The sequence below is a fragment of the Mizuhopecten yessoensis genome, unplaced genomic scaffold (assembly GCF_002113885.1).
Source record: "Mizuhopecten yessoensis strain PY_sf001 unplaced genomic scaffold, ASM211388v2 scaffold10175, whole genome shotgun sequence".
NCBI classification, from domain to species: Eukaryota; Metazoa; Mollusca; class Bivalvia; order Pectinida; family Pectinidae; genus Mizuhopecten; species Mizuhopecten yessoensis.
Window position 1 is genome coordinate 138,965 of NW_018408416.1, and position 19,103 is coordinate 158,067.

General features: G+C 36.2%; 1 protein-coding gene across 2 annotated transcripts in view; it reads right to left on the reverse strand.

Moving 5' to 3' along the window:
• The window catches only part of LOC110459658 (neutral and basic amino acid transport protein rBAT-like), a 39,723-nt gene that overhangs the window by 11,269 nt on the left and 9,351 nt on the right, over positions 1 to 19,103 (reverse strand). Inside the window, exon 2 of one of the 2 annotated variants that reach the window (XM_021512015.1) lies at positions 13,273 to 13,404. The exons of the other annotated variant lie outside the window; for it this stretch is intronic. The gene's annotated coding sequence lies outside the window, so the exon portion shown is untranslated. The remainder of the gene's footprint in view (positions 1 to 13,272; positions 13,405 to 19,103) is intronic. 2 annotated transcript variants of the gene reach the window in all.

Genomic DNA, 19,103 nt, shown 5'->3' on the forward strand with positions numbered 1-19,103 from the left:
TACCATTAGGCCATACACTGTTCCGACAGTAAAGAGTTAAATAACTTTTCAAATACGGACATGTTTGCCATTTTGTTATAGTTGTATAAAGGATCATGGAATTTCCTCCCGAACGGTGTAAATACACATACTTCTACTTCTTCTAAATGGTACTGACCAACTTCAACAATTTGAAGATAAAATGTCAGCCGAGGAGTGAAACATGGAAAGAGATTGTTTTTAAAAGATACGGGATGGTCTAATTTGCGTTTGAAAAGTGACGGTAGAGGGCTGATTTGAGTAATTCCGTTGTGGGGCTCGAAATAATGTCAGGTGGGAGTTTATTCCACTCGCGTATAGTTCGAGGGAAGAATGATGCCTTTCTGGTCTGGGTTTTTGAGTGGGGAATTTGATACGAAAACTGGTGGTTTGTTCAGGATTTTCTAACTGTAGGGATTAATCTGTCTGATTTTACGGAAACGACTTTCTGGTTTACAATGTTATGAAGCATGGTCAGACGAGCATCTCTACGTCTATCTGCTAGAGGGTGCAGCTTTAGGTGGTCCAACATTTCGGACAAACTGGAGGTACGATGGTTGTACCTGTGCTAATTGAGTACATAGCGCGCTGCCCTTCGCTGTACCATTTCCAACTTGTCAATATTTGTTTGGGTGTGAGGGTCCCATACTGTACAGGCATACTCAAGTGATGGTCAAACTAATGATTTGTATGCCTGTACTTTGGCTGATGTTGAGCCAATTTTAAGATTTCGTCTTTAAAAGCCTAGCGTAGAAATTGCTTTTGGGCAGATAGTATTTACATGTGAATCCCATTAAGGTCAGATGATAGTGTTACACCCAGATACTTGGCCTGACTAAGATGTTTTAATATGTGTCCATGTAAAGTATAAGTATGGACTATTGGAGTTTTGTTTTAGTCAACGACAACACATTGCATTTGTTTGGGTGGAAGATCATTGTCCATGTATTTTCCCAGAGCGCTAGTTTGTCAAGATCTTTTTGTAGTGTTTCAGCATCACTTTTTGACTTGATAACTAGATATGCAATAGTGTCATCTGCAAATAAACGGATCGTAGCATTTAGACCCATATGGATATCGTTTATAAAGTAAAGAATTAAACTGGGTCCCAAAACTGACCCCTGGGGTACCCCGGAATGGACATCGACAAAATCTGACTTCTACCCTTCAACTACTACTGTCGAAGTTCTACCATTGATCCAGTTTGCGACATTTCCACGTATACCATAATGTTTAAGTTTATGGTTTAGGAGAGAATGAGTTACCTTGTCGAAAGCCTTAACAAAGTCCATTATGAGGATATCTGTTTGGCGTCCCTCATCAAGATTCTTTGAGATGTCATCAACAAATTCAAGAATTTGGGTTTCGCATGATCGCGATTTGCGAAAACCATGTTGGAACGGATACAATGTGTTATGGGTATCGGCATGGGTCATGATAGTTGAGACCACAATGTGTTCCATAATTTTGCTACAGATACAGGTCAGAGACATGGGCCTGTAGTTTTCTGAGTGAAATATTGGACCCTTTTTATAAGCAGGTGATACATTTGCAGATTTCCAGTCTGAAGGCAATATGCCTATTTCCAGAGACTGATTAAATGGTAGGGTTAAAATCGGGGCTATTTCTGTTGCAACCTCTTTTAATACTCTGGGTTTGATATCATCAGGGCCCGAGGCCTTGTATGGATTTAGGCCTTGGAGCAGTTTAAAGACGCCCTTTTCATGTATAGAAATTTCAGGCATGGCAGGGTATTTATCGTGAGTAGGCATGTTGCATCTAGTGCGAAACTGCTGGTCGGTAAAGATTTCAGGAGGAGTAAAAACATATTGATATTGTGCGTTTAGCACCTGGGCCTTTGTGGTAGGGTCATAAACAAGTTTACCGTCCTTTTTCAGAGGAGTTATGCCACTATGGTCTGATCTTTTGGATTCTATACATGACCAAACCCGTTTGATGCAGGAAAATTTGTTTTCATTGGTTGTGTTTCTGGGGTGATAATATTGTCAATATGGCTCCAGTAAGATGTTCGGAGTTTTCTCTGTATATGATGTTTCAGGTTTTTATACTTATTTTTTATTTCAGTGTCTCCTGAATTGTTTTATCGTTTGTACAATCTATTTTTTCGCCTGATAAGTTTCTTTATGTCAGGGGTAACCCAAGGTAGGCTGGGTTTTGTCTTAACTATCTTGTGGGGGATGTGTTCTTTTAAGAGTTGAGACAATTCAATTTTGAAATACTCCTATATTTTGTTTACGTCCCACTCGCTATTTTCTGTCATACAGTTGTACACGTTGATAAGCTCAGCTTTAGTTCCAGTTTGAGTTTTTATATACTGGGATGGATCTTGGTTTTTGAATATTATTTTGTGGGGTAAGATTCAACTCTGCATAGACTATATCGTGGTCAGAGACACCAGGGATAATTTATGTTCGAATTATTTGGTTTGTAATGAGGAGATCAAGGATATTTTCATTTCTGGTGGGTTGATCGATGAACTGGGTGAGTGCCGTGTCATCCAGTAAGTTGGTAAAGTCATAGTGTGAATTTTTACATGATTTGTTTCGGGTTTGAGGACTTTATTTTTCCAGTCCCAGCCCGGGAGATTGAAGTCGCCACCTATAATGAGGGCTGCATTATTAATTTTGGCGGCATCTATGATGGAATAGCTAAACAATCTCAGACTGTTTTCGTCAGATGTTTTGGGATGATAGAAGGAGCAGATGTAGAGTGTTTTACTCCCGATTACATTCACTTTGGCCCATATAGATTCACTGGCCTTGTTTGGTATCAGATCATGTACTTCTTTGCTGATGAGGTGGTCTTTTATAGCAATCAGTACACCACCACCATCTTTATCAGTGTCTGACTTTTTTCGGTCATTTCGGTACATCTTATAGGCCGAAGGGAAGATTTCGGCTGATTTTATGCTCGGGTTAAGCCAGGTTTCAGTCCCAATCACTTTATAAGGCGTAGTGCTATCCATGACATTTTCAGATCATGTACTTCTTTGCTGATGAGGTGGTCTTTTATAGCGATCAGTACATCACCACCATCTTTATCAGTGTCTGACTTTTTTCGGTCATTTTGGTAGATCTTATAGCCCGAAGGGAAGATTTCATCAAGAAGATGTTGTTGTTAACAATTCGCAGTGGTTTTTGTTTATGTCTTTTGTGTGGACCTGTGTTCTTTCTAACAGGAGTCGAAGAATGGATTGGTTTGTGTTGGAGTACACACTTACTGATGTTGGTATCTGTACCCAAATCACCAAGAAGAGACAGGGTGTCATAGGGGTTTGATGTATTGACCCCATTTAGGTCGAACAAAATTTGGCTGTAATTTGGGTGATTACAAACAATACAATGCCAGCTTACATCGCTAACATTTAGATCTTCAAATGTTTCTGTGTGTACGTTTTGACAGTGTATGCGGTACCACTGATTACATGTCTTGCACATGATACCCCTATGGTTCCAGTTACTAGTACTGTCACACGTAATGAATGTACCACAAACATACTTAGTACTGTTGTTTTTTGGGCCAGGATTGATTTCGACGTCATTTGAGTTTAGTATGACTAAGGCCAATAAGAAATACAGGGCTCTCCCTGGCTTTAATTTTGGTATAGATTTCATGGGCTTAAACAATTTGTACAGCATATGGTCATAGCCAGGGTAATTTGATTTTTTGTCAGAGATGGTAAAGTCTGTAAACAGGTACAGGGGATGATGACACTCATGATTTACTTTCGTTTATATATGAAGGTAACACTTTGATGTTATTTCACGAGACACAACACTATTCCAATCAATGGTTTTGGTCAAGCATTCAAGTTTTCTAAGTACCAGTCTCGGAAAGAGACGTTGGACGAATTGATACAGGGGTATGCATTGGTATTTGTGTGACACAACAGACCAAGCAATGACGCGATTACAAAGAATTTTACTAGACACATGATCATGCTACAGACGACTTGACTTTCGGTCGACTTGACTTGACGTATTGCAAGATTATTCGCCCAGCTCTTTCTCGTCAAAGAAACCCCTACGGATGACTTGACTTACGGACGGCTTGGCGTATTGCAAGACTATTCGCCCGTTCCTACCCCACACCACCCAATGACCAGTTTTCAGACACTTACTGAAAATTTACCCCTACAGTAGATTTCACCCTACAATATCAACATATTATCCATATTATGACTAAATATGATTGCAAAAATACAGTTTGGTGATTAAATAATGGCCTTAAACTATGAAAATACGAGCAAATTTTGTACTCGAGATCGAATGACCTCCTTTCTCTAGCGCATGCGCACTCCCAATTCCATACTGTAATGTTACTTTAAAGAAAATGGGCCAAACTTGCTCCCGTCTACGCAATATTTTGAAAGAAAATTCTACAGGCTGGCAGGGGTTTGGGATGGGATGAGGAATCCATAGCTTACCTTTGAATTATGCAAGGATTGGATTATCACTATTCTACCGACTGTACATCAAATGAAACAGTTAGATTATGCAGAAAACTGTATTTTCATATGTGCCCGCTGTCTTGGTTTCACCTATTACATTATTGGCGGGCACTTAATTCGGCATATTTCAATGCAAAATACGTATGCCTGGTATATATATATACGGACTTATCAGTAGCTACTGATACTATTATAAAGCTAAGGACAAATAACCAAGCGCTTGTACTACATGGAAACAATTTTCAGCTCCAGAATAATGAAAATATCAAAATAATATGTGGGACATCGAAGGATTTCATCAGTAACATCGATTTGTAAAAAAAAATGTAGATTTGTTTCTGAACATACAAATCTGCCGGAGATACCACAAGGTATTCATTGGAAATATCAAATTAATTGTTTGTGCAATAAAAGAACACCAATGCAGGCACGGAGCAACGCATGTTGCCGTTTTTTGCGAGCCTGAACGACCGGAAGGGCGAAAGTTTTTGAAGCCTTCATATAGCATAGAACCTATTCATTATCATTTCCCGTACTTTCCGTACATATGTTGCTATTCATTGAATAAAACTATGTACACCAGTGTCTGTCTACTTCTGTTAGGTTGACAACCTCGCCTTGAAGGTAGGCGACCGGCGTCAGGTACATTTAAATACACTTCTGTGTACATAATTTGTTTATCTTGCGTAGCATTAGTGGCTACTTGTTTGAACGCGCCTTACTTCAGTTGTAAACAACGAACGCTTTGCTGTAGATACCTTCATATCGTCATCACTATTCGTAAGTTTGAAATGCCCGAGTTATCTGGTACACGGATGTCTGTTTGTCGAGTTACAAAGTCAAACAAGTCATTGGTCTGATTTGAATGACACGCACGTCACCGTATTATCTCCTTGATAACATGTAGAGCACGTTCATTATGGGTGTTGTATTTGTATAATGTGTATGATTTAGTAATTGTTTGCATGTACTGTATGTTTATATCATATCATAATACAAATACATGTATGCAGATGTATTCTATTATCCGTTTATTATATCAATAGTTTAATATGTATAAGATATTAATAGAATGTATAATACAATTTTGTATAGGTATGTTTGTATGACATATTATATTGGTATATCATGATTAATCATTTATATTGAATATGTATGTGCATTTAAATTACGTAAACATGTATACATTGATTAGGTAATGTGGGTAGGTAGCTCCTAACTATCTCAACATTCTACTCCCTTCCCTTGTCGATAACTCTCACTACATTGTATAATTTTCGAAACGTTGAAAACTACAACCTACCTAACAACAGACTTGAATTATCTAACGTATCCTTCTTTCCTACTGTTAGACTGTGGAACCAGTTACCTACTAGTATACGACGTTGTGCCACGTTCTCATCATTTAGAAACGCCATTGATTAGGTAAATGTGTATGACGTAAACTTATTTACGTGTGTCGATCGAGACTGTGATCAAAACTCAAAGATCGTAGAACAGAGCGTGACACACACGTGTTGATGATGTAGCGAGTATGTGACATGTACATGCAGTGAATGTATACTGTAGACATACACATGTGTAATCTACAATTACTCATACTATGTGTACACTACTTGTTCGAGGTTTCTACGCATGATCTTAGCCTACGGTCTATATCAATGGTAACGGAGATTAACCAACCATTTGTTGTTGAAGAGCTTTTGTTTTAAAACACCAATACTGACTGTGTGGCTTGTTAAAAACAAAAAATAGGGAGCAAAACCTGTAACACATAATGTTTTGTTTTTGTTTTTTTATTATTAATATTTACCGTTGCATTTCATGGTCGCCTCCAAAAATACCTCATGACAGCCGAGACAAACGTGTGACTCATCCGAAAAAGCCAGATAATACACGTTTCATTAATCTTTATTTCTGTGTAATAAATAATATTGACTATGATTTGATATCTTTTCTGTCATTTCGATCCAAAACATTACTAAAATTGTGTGACGAAACGTCTTATAGTTATACATATCCTGTATAATGCGACGTTTTCAGCCATCTTTGTATCATGTTGATACATCCAACGTTTGCTTGAGCAATTACAGACTAAATATGTAACGCAATCTCTGGCTGGCTGTCAGCGACGCGCGACACCCAGTCAAATAATTTGAACAAATGTAGGAAACAGCGAAAAGGTGTACACAATCTGAATAAAAGGACAAAAGAATTATTTTATGCGGACATAAACGACCTTTTAGACAATTACAGTGATAAAAATCCTAGAAACTTTTGGAAACTAGTCCGCAGGTTAATAAAATCATTAGACACATCTAATAGTATACCGCCGTTAAGGAGTGCGACTGGAAATATAGAAATGGATGACGTTATTAAGACTAATATACTAAACGATTACTTTGTTTAAATATCTATTTTAGACGATACTAACATTGACGTACCTGTAATAGAATCTAGAACAGACTCGACCATCTCAGACATACCGTTTGATATTAATGACATTCTAAAGACATTAAAAATCGGTAAAGCTGTAGGAAAGGATACTATTAGTCATATCATGCTGAAGAATACCTCTAATTCAGTTGCTTATCCTCCTTCATTGATCTTTCGCACATCTTTGGAAACTGGATCTTTTCCCAAACAATGGAAACATGCTCTAGTTGTGCCGGTTTTATTAAAAAATGGAGATAAACAAGACCCTTCAAATTAAAGACCTATTGCACTACTAAATGTATAATACAATTTTGTGTAGGTATGTTTGTATAACATATTATATTGGTATATCATGATTAATCATTTATATTGTATATGTATGTGCATTTAAATTACGTATACATTGATTAGGTAAATGTGTATGACGTAAACTTATTTACATGTGTCGATCGAGACTTTGATCAAAATATATAATACTATGTGCGACAATCTTGAAAAAACCCACCAACTTGTCTATTTTTTGTGATATTTGTAAGGCGTTTGATCGAGTGTTGCATAGGTGGCTGGAAGTAAAACTAGCTAGCTATGGAATATTGGGAAAGTTATTGGACTGGTTAATTGAATATGTTACTAATAGATCATAAGTTTTTATTGGAAATAGTAAATCTTCTGTTAAGATAACAAATACAGGAGGACCTCAGGGTTCGGTTCTTGGCCCGTTGCTGTTTATACTATATATTAATCACATAACAAATAATATAGAAAGTCTATCAAAACGTTTTGCTGATGATACCTTTCTTTTATATTCGGATAAATCACAACAAGTAATTGAACCAAAAAAATGATCTCGTAAATATACAATTGTGGGCAGATAAGTGGCTCGTTAAATTTAATCCTGCAAAAACAGAGGCTTTGCTTTTCTAAAATTGAACTTGATCACCTCATTGAAATTAACTTTAATAATATAAGTATTGAATTTGTTAAAAAGGATCTGGGAGTATTCATCAATCCTTACTTAAATGGACTTGTCACATTGATAATATATGTAAAAATAATCAGTTAAACAATTAAGTGCCCTCCGTAAATTGAAATATACCCTGAACCGACGTACACTGAATAAGATATATAGAACATTTATACTTCCTATTCCTAGAATATTGTTGTGAACTTTGGGATGGTTGTCCTATTACTGATACAGACAAATTGTCACTGGTTTACCGTAGTTTACTAGTAGACAATCTATATATAATGAAACTGGATGGGATTATCTCGCCCATCGGAGATCCCGTTGAAAACTTCAATTATTTTATAAAAATCCACAATAATATAGCTCCTAACTACAACCTACCTAACAACAGACTTGAATTATCTAACGTATCCTTCTTTCCTACTGTTAGACTGTGGAACCTGTTACCTACTAGTATACGACGTTGTGCCACGTTCTCATCATTTAGAAACGCCATTGATTAGGTAAATGTGTATGACGTAAACTTATTTACGTGTGTCGATCGAGACTGTGATCAAAACTCAAAGATCGTAGAACAGAGCGTGACACACACGTGTTGATGATGTAGCGAGTATGTGACATGTACATGCAGTGAATGTATACTGTAGACATACACATGTGTAATCTACAATTACTCATACTATGTGTACACTACTTGTTCGAGGTTTCTACGCATGATCTTAGCCTACGGTCTATATCAATGGTAACGGAGATTAACCAACCATTTGTTGTTGAAGAGATTTTGTTTTAAAACACCAATACAGACCGTGTGGCTGGTTAAAAACAAAAAATAGGGAGCAAAACCTGTAACACATAATGGTTTTTTTTTTTTTATTATTATTAATATTTACCGTTGCATTTCATGGTCGCCTCCAAAAATACCTCATGACAGCCGAGACAAACGTGTGACTTTCATCAGAAAAAGCCACATAATACACGTTTCATTAATCTTTATTTCTGTGTAATAAATAATATTGACTATGAGTTGATATCTTTTCTGTCATTTCGATCCAAAACATTACTAAAATTGTGTGACGAAACGTCTTATAGTTATATATATCCTGTTTAATGCGACGTTTTCAGCCATCTTTGTATCATGTTGATACATCCAACTTTTGCTTGAGCAATTACAGACCAAATATGTAACGCAATCTCTGGCTGGCTGTCAGCGACGCGCAACACCCAGTCAGATAATTTGAACAAATTTAGGAAACAGCGAAATGGTGTAAACAATCTGAATGAAAGGACAAAAGAATTATTTTATGCTGATATAAACGGCCTTATAGACAATTACAGTGATACAAATCCTAGAAACTTTTGGAAACAAGTCCGCAGGTTAATAAAATCATCAGACACATCTAATAGTATACCGTCGTTAAGGAGTGCGACTGGAAATATAGAAATGGATGACGTTATTAAGACTAATATACTAAACGATTACTTTGTTTCAATATCTACTTAAAACGATACTAACATTGACGTACCTGTAATAGAATCTAGAACAGACTCGACCATATCAGACATACCGTTTGATATTAATGACATTCTAAAGACATTAAAAATCGGTAAAGCTGTAGGAAAGGATACTATTAGTCATACCATGCTAAAGAATACCTCTAATTCAGTTGCTTATCCTCCTTCATTGATTCTTTTCCCAAACAATGAAAACATGGTCTAGTAATGCCGGTTTTATTAAAAAAAAATGGAGATAAACAAGACCCTTCAAAATTAAAGAACTATTGCAATACTAAGTACTATAGGTAAAGTTTTCGAAATACTAGACGCTAAATATTTACATAACTACCTTTTAGATAATTCTCTCATATATAAATATCAGTCAGGTTTTCAACCAGGTCATTCTACTGTACACCAGCGTATAGAAATATATATTTTTTTGTGATATTTGTAAGGCGTTTGATCGAGTGTGGCATAGGTGGCTGGAAGTAAAACTAGCTAGCTATGGAATAATTGAATATGTTACTAATAGATCTTAAGTTTTTATTGGAAATAGTAAATCTTCTGTTAAGATAACAAATACAGGAGGACCTCAGGATTCGGTTCTTCGCCCGTTGCTGTTTATACCATATATTAATGACATAACAAATAATATAGAAAGTCTATCAAAACGTTTTCTGATGACACCTCTCTTTTATATTCGGATAAATCACAACAAGTAATTAAACAAAAAAAATGATCTCGTAAATATACAATTGTGGGCAGATAAGTGGCTTGTTAAATTTAATCCTGCAAAAACAGAGGCTTTACTTTTCTTATATAGAACTTGATCACCTCATTGAAATTAACTTTAATAATGTAAGTATTGAATTTGTTAAAAAGGATCTGGGAGTATTCATCAATGCTAACTGTAAATGGACTTGTCACATTGATAATATATGTAAAAATAATCAGTTAAACAATTAAGTGCCCTCCGTAAATTGAAATATACCCTGAACCGACGTACACTGAATAAGATATATAGAACATTTATACTTCCTATTCTAGAATATTGTTGTGAACTTTGGGATGATTGTCCTATTACTGATACAGACAAATTGTCACTGGTTTACCGTAGTTTACTAGTAGACAATCTATATATAATGAAACTGGATGGGATTCTATAGCCCATCGGAGATCCCGTTGAAAACTTCAATTATTTTATAAAAATCCACAATAATATAGCTCCTAACTATCTCAACACTCTACTCCCTGCCCTTGTCTATAACTCTCACTATAATCTTCGAAACGTTGAAAACTACAACCTACCTAACAACAGACTTAAATTATCTAACGTATCCTTCTTCCTACTGTTAGACTGTGGAACCTGTTACCTACTAGAATACGACGTAGTGCCACGTTCTCATCATTTAGAAACGCCATTCAAGACGTAAAATTTCCGCTTGTACCAAATCACTTTTTTTATGGTGATAGAAAAAATAGTATGTCATCAACGTAGTAAATCTATAACAAACATATGCTGCCAAATACGAGTGAATTGAAAATACCGCTCTGATATTGGTCAATATGAAATCGATACAGGACTTTAAATCATCACGAAGAAATGATATTTTCTATATCTCCACTGCAGTGAAAATCTTAATTCGGATCTAATTGATAATTACGGATATTTCACTGTTAAAATGTAAATAATCGAAAAACTAATAGAACGCATGCTGCTACATATGACAGAAAATGGCCAGCTTGTGAACTGTTTAAGTTTAAGCATTGCCATACAAAAGTACAAATGGATTGGGCACAAGTTGTAACAACATTATCGACACCCTCTCCACTCAGCATATACATATACATAAAGTAAAGCAATGGAATAAAAGGAACTAAATACGAAAAATATAGTATAATGAAAGAAGTACATGTGTTAGACTGACATACGTGCTATTCCATTTATAGCCATGTGAAAAGTGTAAAAATGTCTTACGTATTGATTTCGACCAAGAAGTTGGTACGGTTTGTATCATTGTATCTTGACATGTGATTTAAAACGTGGTTGAACACATCTATTAACAAAACCCGGACAGCCGAAATAAATAGCTGAAGAATTTTCTCTCTGTCCGTAAAATCCTTTTAAATGCCTTAGGTATTTTTTTCTGAGGTATTTAAACCCTTTGTTGTGTAAATGGCACCGACACATAACAATAACAGATCCAGTAGGGTCATTTGTTTGTTATATGTTTTTCGTGTTTCTGTTTTTTTACGGGGGCGGTTGTTTGATAACCCAGCTGTTCTATTGTGGAGGTTGCTCAAATGCCTACATCGAGTAAAATCACTGCAGGTAACACCCATCAGTGGCATTCTGGGTACGTATACATGTAAGTTGAAACAATGCTAATAAAATGTTTTGTAATAGATCCTTAGGAACTTTATCCCAATTTTCTCCATTTGGATATTCACAATTAATGTTTGTTTGAGTTGAGTTTAACACTGCCTGCTTGTTACGTGGTCCAGATACAGCTGTAAATGTACCTATCCAACATGCAAATATGATACAATAATTATCACGGTTAATGGTAACGTTTAATGGTAACGGTATCACGTTTAATGGTAACGGCATCACGTTTAATGGTAACAGTATCACGTTTAATGGTAACGGTATCACGCTTAATGTATACGCTAATCTACGTGCTTCCATTTTAATCGGATTTGCTTAGTCTAGTTTTTCTTCAGATATAAAATTGAAATTGTCCAGATACATCTACATTACAGCTTGTCTTGGTGGATTACACGTGTATATTGATATCATGCTTGAGAAATAGAACTTGTTTTCACCTCACGCGCACGAGTTTCCCGGTTATAATTTCTCATTCGAGAACCCTCTACATTGATAGAGACGTATCACACATGAGTTCCGAGGGTAACTGAAGCAGACGACAACGATAGCATACATGTATTCTTGATCATCCTTGTTTTTGTTTTATTTCGGTATTATATATATATATAATATATAATTGCACTTATAAGGAAAGCATCATTTTTTTGTTGCCTCGAGATTAATCTGCTTCACCATCGTAAAACATGATTAATCTCTGCAACAAAGCAATTAATGAAACAATGTTTAGGGTAACTCGATGATACGGACATCGCACTTATCTTATCACTCTACGTCATGAATATATGAGAAGAAAAATAAGGGTAACACTAATGGCTGGTATAAAACTTGCGGTTGGTGTAAAATATATCTTTTTGGTTAATTGCACTCGTATAAGGTAAACATGAACAGTTGTTTCCCCGAGATTAATCATGCTTTACGAGGGGAAACAAGTAATCATCTTTCCCTACTAACATTTTCCGTTTGGAGTACATAAAAATATTGGGTTAACAATTACGGTAACACAAGCGGTCGGAATAACACAACTGCTAGGTATAGCTATACCTATATTTAACAGGTATGTAACACTTCCACCGAATGTTACAGGAACTGCTGGGGTAACGGTAACGGTCTGAGAGTAATTGGTATGGCCACGTATGTACAACGGCTGGAGGTACACAGGTTGGTGTTTGCATTGGATTACAATACAAGTTGGGATACCAATACCGGTTACAGCTACGATCGCGGCCAGAGTAAAACTAACAGTTGTTATAGATCTCTAACGTGAACAATTTAAGCATTAATCACCGGAACGAATAGGAAACCATCCGGAAATGTTGCATCCGTTAATATAACTTCTGAATCCGATATCAATCGGATTCATACTTATTGAAAATAAAACAACTGCAGTATGAAGTAGTGGATTGATAGGTTGTTCCGAATGTTAAAACATGAATGAAATATGTACATGCCAAAGCACAAAATACCCAGCATAAAAATTAATAATGGACAACATCTTACCGCTCTTCTTTGTGGCGTTCCGAGCTTTTAATCGTACAACTAAAGCTTTATCATGATGTTATCACAGTTCTGGGCATCGCAGTATCATCGGACCGCTTAAGGAATGTGCGAGTACCAGTTAGGGTAACTTTTCTGAAAACAATTGGTGGAATGCTTTACCCAACATTGTTTTATGTGTATTTTAATTTGCTTTAAAATATTATTGTGTACACATGTAAAATGCGGAGTAATTACACCCCAACGGATTTATTGACATCTATTAAATGAAGTATGAGTGAAACGGATAATATTCCAAATAAGTTAATGATATAATGTAACTTTCTAAGTATTTATTGAGGCTAAGATACCCTGCAAGTCTACCGTTTCCGTGTTCCCTTCCTGCTCAAACATTAGATGGTGTGAAATTATAAGATAAACAAGCTGTCTGAAATATCGACACGACACCCACCCGATAGTACCCCAAATGTACCTCACCGTCTGACCTGACTGCTCTTATCTACACCAAGATTAGGGGACGGATATAAGTCGAGTTAAGTATACATGCCCCACGTCCAAGATATGGGTCAAGTAAAAGATCCTTGCTCCTCACTTATTCATACTGAATGAAGACACATAAATGAAATTATAAATGTTTCTATTCTTTTCTACGTCTGAGGTCAAATTGCATCATAATTACATGTATAATGGTAACACTGCCTAACTGAATTGCGATTTACGTAAATGATCTTGAACTGTTTATGTTTTGCAGTATACTGTTGTCGCATGCCTTATCCATCATTTATAAACGATGAACTGTTTTCCGACGCCATAGGTCGATAAGACAAGAAACAACTGTTGTGTTACTTGGTCAATATGACCAGTGAAAACAAACAGTAAAGTAAGAAATCAAATTTTAATAGCAGTAAGTATTTAAAATTCTTACCGGCTCCTTTATATTGTTTAAAAGCCAACAATAGAGGTTTTCAATGACAACTGCAACAACGCTTCGTCGTATCTTCAAATCTTTCCATCATTTAGTTCTAGCGACTACGACGGCAGATGAACACCCTGCAATCCTTGTCAGATTCAACAAGCACCAGTTGTTCAAATGTTGATTAACTTTAACGAGTAGTTTGTGAAAAATTCATTTTTTTGCCAATCAAAAATGTATTTCAAAACAAATTAAATCCTCAAAACACATCAAGCGCATACTGTCTCAACAAAGGTGCAGCTGTGAAAATGTATCAGATGTTCTTGATTTTATTTACTTCATATGTGATTTTCTCTTCTGACCACCGTTCTGTTCGAACCAATCATCTGTGCAACCTGGATATTTGAAAATTACATTGAGTGTGTTAAATTGTATCTCACATTACCAGTCAACAGTCGAAGGGAAGCAAACAACAGTAACCACGTGACCAATGAACAGTCGAAGGGTAGCAAACACCAGTAACCACGTGACCAATGAACAGTCGAAGGGTAGCAAACAACAGTAACCACGTGACCAATGAACAGTCGAAGGGTAGCAAACAACAGTAACCACGTGACCAATGAACAGTCGAAGGGAAGCAAACACCAGTAACCACGTGACCAATGAACAGTCGAAGGGAAGCAAGCACCAGTTACAAGTATCCACGTGACCAGTAATTCAATCGTATGGTACATACTTAATCGTTTTCTTTATATGACTCATTTGTTTTTTCAATGTCCCTTTGACACCCCGTTTCAAAACACTTGTTTTGTTTTTGTTCAACACCCTTCTGACATTCTGCATGTGTAGGCTGTCGTACTTGTGAAATAAATCCCATTGTGCTAAATATCTTACTGTACATATAGCAGCGTGCAACATATGTCGATTATACAGCTATCTTTGCTCTAGAAAGGGTTTTTATATTTAAGTCTCTAAATCACCTTAAGGAAACAATAGCAAATCCTACAACAGCATACCTCTCGGTTATTAAATTTGACCCAGTCTAAATATAGGTCAATGTTCCTTAAACAATGTCGTCGATATACTTCATTCCTTGAGACGTAATTGTCGTAAACAGTTACGCGTCAATGTGTGGGATAGAGTATCACTCCGTTTATTATATATTATCGGTAGTTGGCTATGAATACAACAAGAATCATAAACAATAGTTTGTCTTCTTTTATTTGCTCATATCTATTAAAAGGTGATTTTGCTAGTGCTACCAGTACTGATATTTTAGATTGATGCTTTCTTGGACTTTTTCACGGGGAGTGAAGAGCCTCGTGTAAAAAGGGGCGAATTTCAAAGCAGACGTATGCAAGCATTTTATACGTCTCACTTCACTGCGAAGACAGCAAGATACTGTTCCTTTCATTGCATAACAAGCTACCAGTAACGTGTCGCTACAGTTTAGGTAGCCAAACACACCGCGTACTTCCGAACTACTCAATATTAATTAATTTGTCTTTTAAACTTATTCAAAACAGATGAAATTTAAAACTGTTAAAAGCTATGCCCCTTCAGTTCGTTACTGAATTCTGAAAGGTATCGATTTGTGTTACCAACTTTCGTCCTCCTTCACCAAATTTACATGTATCTAAATATCTAATGAATTTAATAATTAACTATCCCATGATCTATTTCGAGTCACAAAATTATAACATATTTCGTCGGGTGACGAAGGGAAGCTTATCGAGCCTGAGAAAATCGGAAATGTAAACAATAGCTTTTTCACACGAGGCCTCCGCTTTGAACGTCCCCGTCCAACAGACATTCAGGAGATCGTCCCCTATCGTAATTCTTTATTGATCGTAAACTGATACAGTATATAGATACAACCTTTGCATTAAACTTAATTACAACAAATATTTCAGGGCCATTCCATTAATACAACATTAAATTATCTACTAAATAAATTGCTCGTAATATGTTTGCTTGATGGACAAATTTTCATAAATTACATAATTCTTTCGTATTTACAGATGATAGAAATATAACTAATTTAAAAACGGAGGGATTTATTCGATAATAGGGCTTAATATATTTGGTTCTCATGTCATTTTACAAGGGGCATTTTAAAATGAAATGGTATTCGTCCTCGAAGTCATTAAGACACACAGGGCAATTTCGAAGCTGACGTGGAACATTTCTGTGTCTGCCTTCTAACAATAGTTTTTTTATTATTATTTGCAGGAATTAGTTTTGAAGGATAAGTTTGCAATGTTAAGTGATTTTACAACATGCCCGTATAAAACACATTTTGGCGACGAAACAAACAAAAACTTACACTCTTGTTTGAAATTGTCTAACAAACGTTATTTTACAATATATATAAAACTGTTTACATTTATAATATGTTGGGAAACCCAAATGTCCATCATGCCTCATGAGCAGAGCTCGTGTTTGACTTTTGCAACCCAGTTTTTACAATTTGGATTAGCCTCACATTCGTTGTACACATCCACGTGACATCCTTTTAAAATACAATTGTTGGTACAGGTTAACTTACACCAGTATTTAAATATTCTTAATTTGCGTAAGAGGGACAATGGGAACTCCCCAGTTCAAAGTATACCATAGCATTTTGTGTCGACCGTTTAACTCCAAGATTATTTTTATAAAAATCTAATTGTACCCTCTCAATGTCAGGGGCTGTATGGAATGCCCATACATCACTACTATATCCCGCCACGCTTCCTACATATGTGTTAAAGAGACTCAATAATGTGGAAAAATTTAAAAGCATTGGTACACAAGCCTTTTTTAATGCGAATGATGCTTTCCTACATTGTGATGCTAACTGTTTTTGCGATAAATTAAAGTTACCGTTATAGTTTAACACCAAGCCAAGATAGCAAACACTATCTACAGTTTCAAGCAATGTACCATTTAAGTACCACTTTTCATCCTGTGATGTTCTACCTGACTTACGGACAACCATAACTTTAGTTTTAGGGACATTAACCGTCAGAGACCACTTTTCAGTATAATTTTTAAGTTTGTCAAGCATTGACTGTAAACCATATATACTTTCGGAAAACAACACCATGTCATCTGCGTGCATTAATTAAATTAGGGGCAAGTCTTGTAAGTCAAGCGGCTGTACACCGGCCCTTAAAATTCAGTTTCACAATCGTTAACAGAATCGGGGAGATTATCTCCCCTTGTAAGACCCCGGTCTTGTTTTAAAAAAATCAGATATTTTTCCGCCAACAAAGGGTGCTAGATTTAATATGACTATACAATCATTTTATTACCGACAACATCTTTCCACGGACGCCAAGCTTAGCTTTTTATACCATAATTTACATCTGTCAATACTATCGAACGATTTTTGATAGTCAACAAAGCAACAATACATTTTTTTATTACTGGTAAACTTGTTAATAATAGAATGTAAGGCAAATATTGCGTCGACTGTTCCCATTCCTGAACGAAAACCAAATTGGGCATCCGATAGTATGATGTTCTCGTCCGCTCACTTACTTAAACTCGTATTAAGGATACTAGTGAATAATTATCACCACAATGGTCTAAGCTTATTAGACAGGGGCATTCTCGGTATCCAGGGGTTACACTAACGTTCGCTAGAGAGCAAAAGTGAGCGTAACCCGTGGATATCGAGGATGACCCAGGGGAAATGTTACCACGAGATCGTCTATTGGGGATCGAACTAGAAACCCAAGTCGTCGGCGAGTGCTTACCTTTATCCTACTAAAACACTAAAACATAACAGTTGCTCATATAGTATATTGAATTGAACGGAAACGATATATGTTGTTGCGTTGCGCATGAAAAGCACAAGGGTAAGACACTTATTGTACAAGCACATGGTGCCAGTTTCCTTTAGTTTTACGTGTTACAATGAAGTAAATTCTAGGCTAACAAGACGTGTCGTTGAAACATTGCCAACAACACTAAGGAAGTGCTAGGTGTATGACTACACTGTGGTACAACACTAATTGGGAAATGCTAGGTGTATGACTAGACTGTGGTACAACACTAAGGAAGTGCTAGGTGTATGACTACACTGTGCTACAACACTAATCAGGAAATGCTAGGTGTATGACTAGACTGTGGTACAACACTAATTGGGAAATGCTAGGTGTATGACTACACTGTGGTACAACACCAATTAGGAAATGCTAGGTGTATGACTAGACTGTGGTACCGCTGGGTGTATGGCTAGACTGTGGTACAACACTAAGGAAGTGCTAGGTGTATGACTAGACTGTGGTACAACACTAAGGAAGTGCTGGGTGTATGGCTAGACTGTGGTATGTTTAGTTAAGTTTGGATGCAAGTCCCTAGCTTACACATCATTTCACTAATTTAAATAATGATTTGTAATTAAAGGAAGTATAGCTTTTCAATTACAACTTGTTTACGGAATGGACACTGTATTTAATAAACGAAATAAAATAAATCACCTAATTCAGGAGCTGTATGACATATATCGACTACATTATAACCAATGAACCGAAGGAAATATAATCAGCATGTACATCGTATCGTACATATATACTACAAAAGTGTTTCATTTGTGAAAATAGACAGTTTTGTGCACAGCTGTCCTGAACATGTGTTGAACTACTGACGATCTGAATCACATTGCTATTAGTATATCCTGTCTTATTGTCAATAAAAATACCATCCATATCTACTCGGTAAGCTAAACACGCCTCCTGGGCTAGTCTGACTGGTAATACAGAGGCTAGAAAAAGATCCCGGTGAAAAACCCTGCAGATAATACAATTCAAAAATGACCCTTTTTGCACAAAACTTTTATTGTAGTAATTCTTCATTTTTCTCTTCCAGAAAATAGTTTACAGTACATACAGTACATGTACTAAGCCTTGGATTGAGACTTAATCAATCTAGG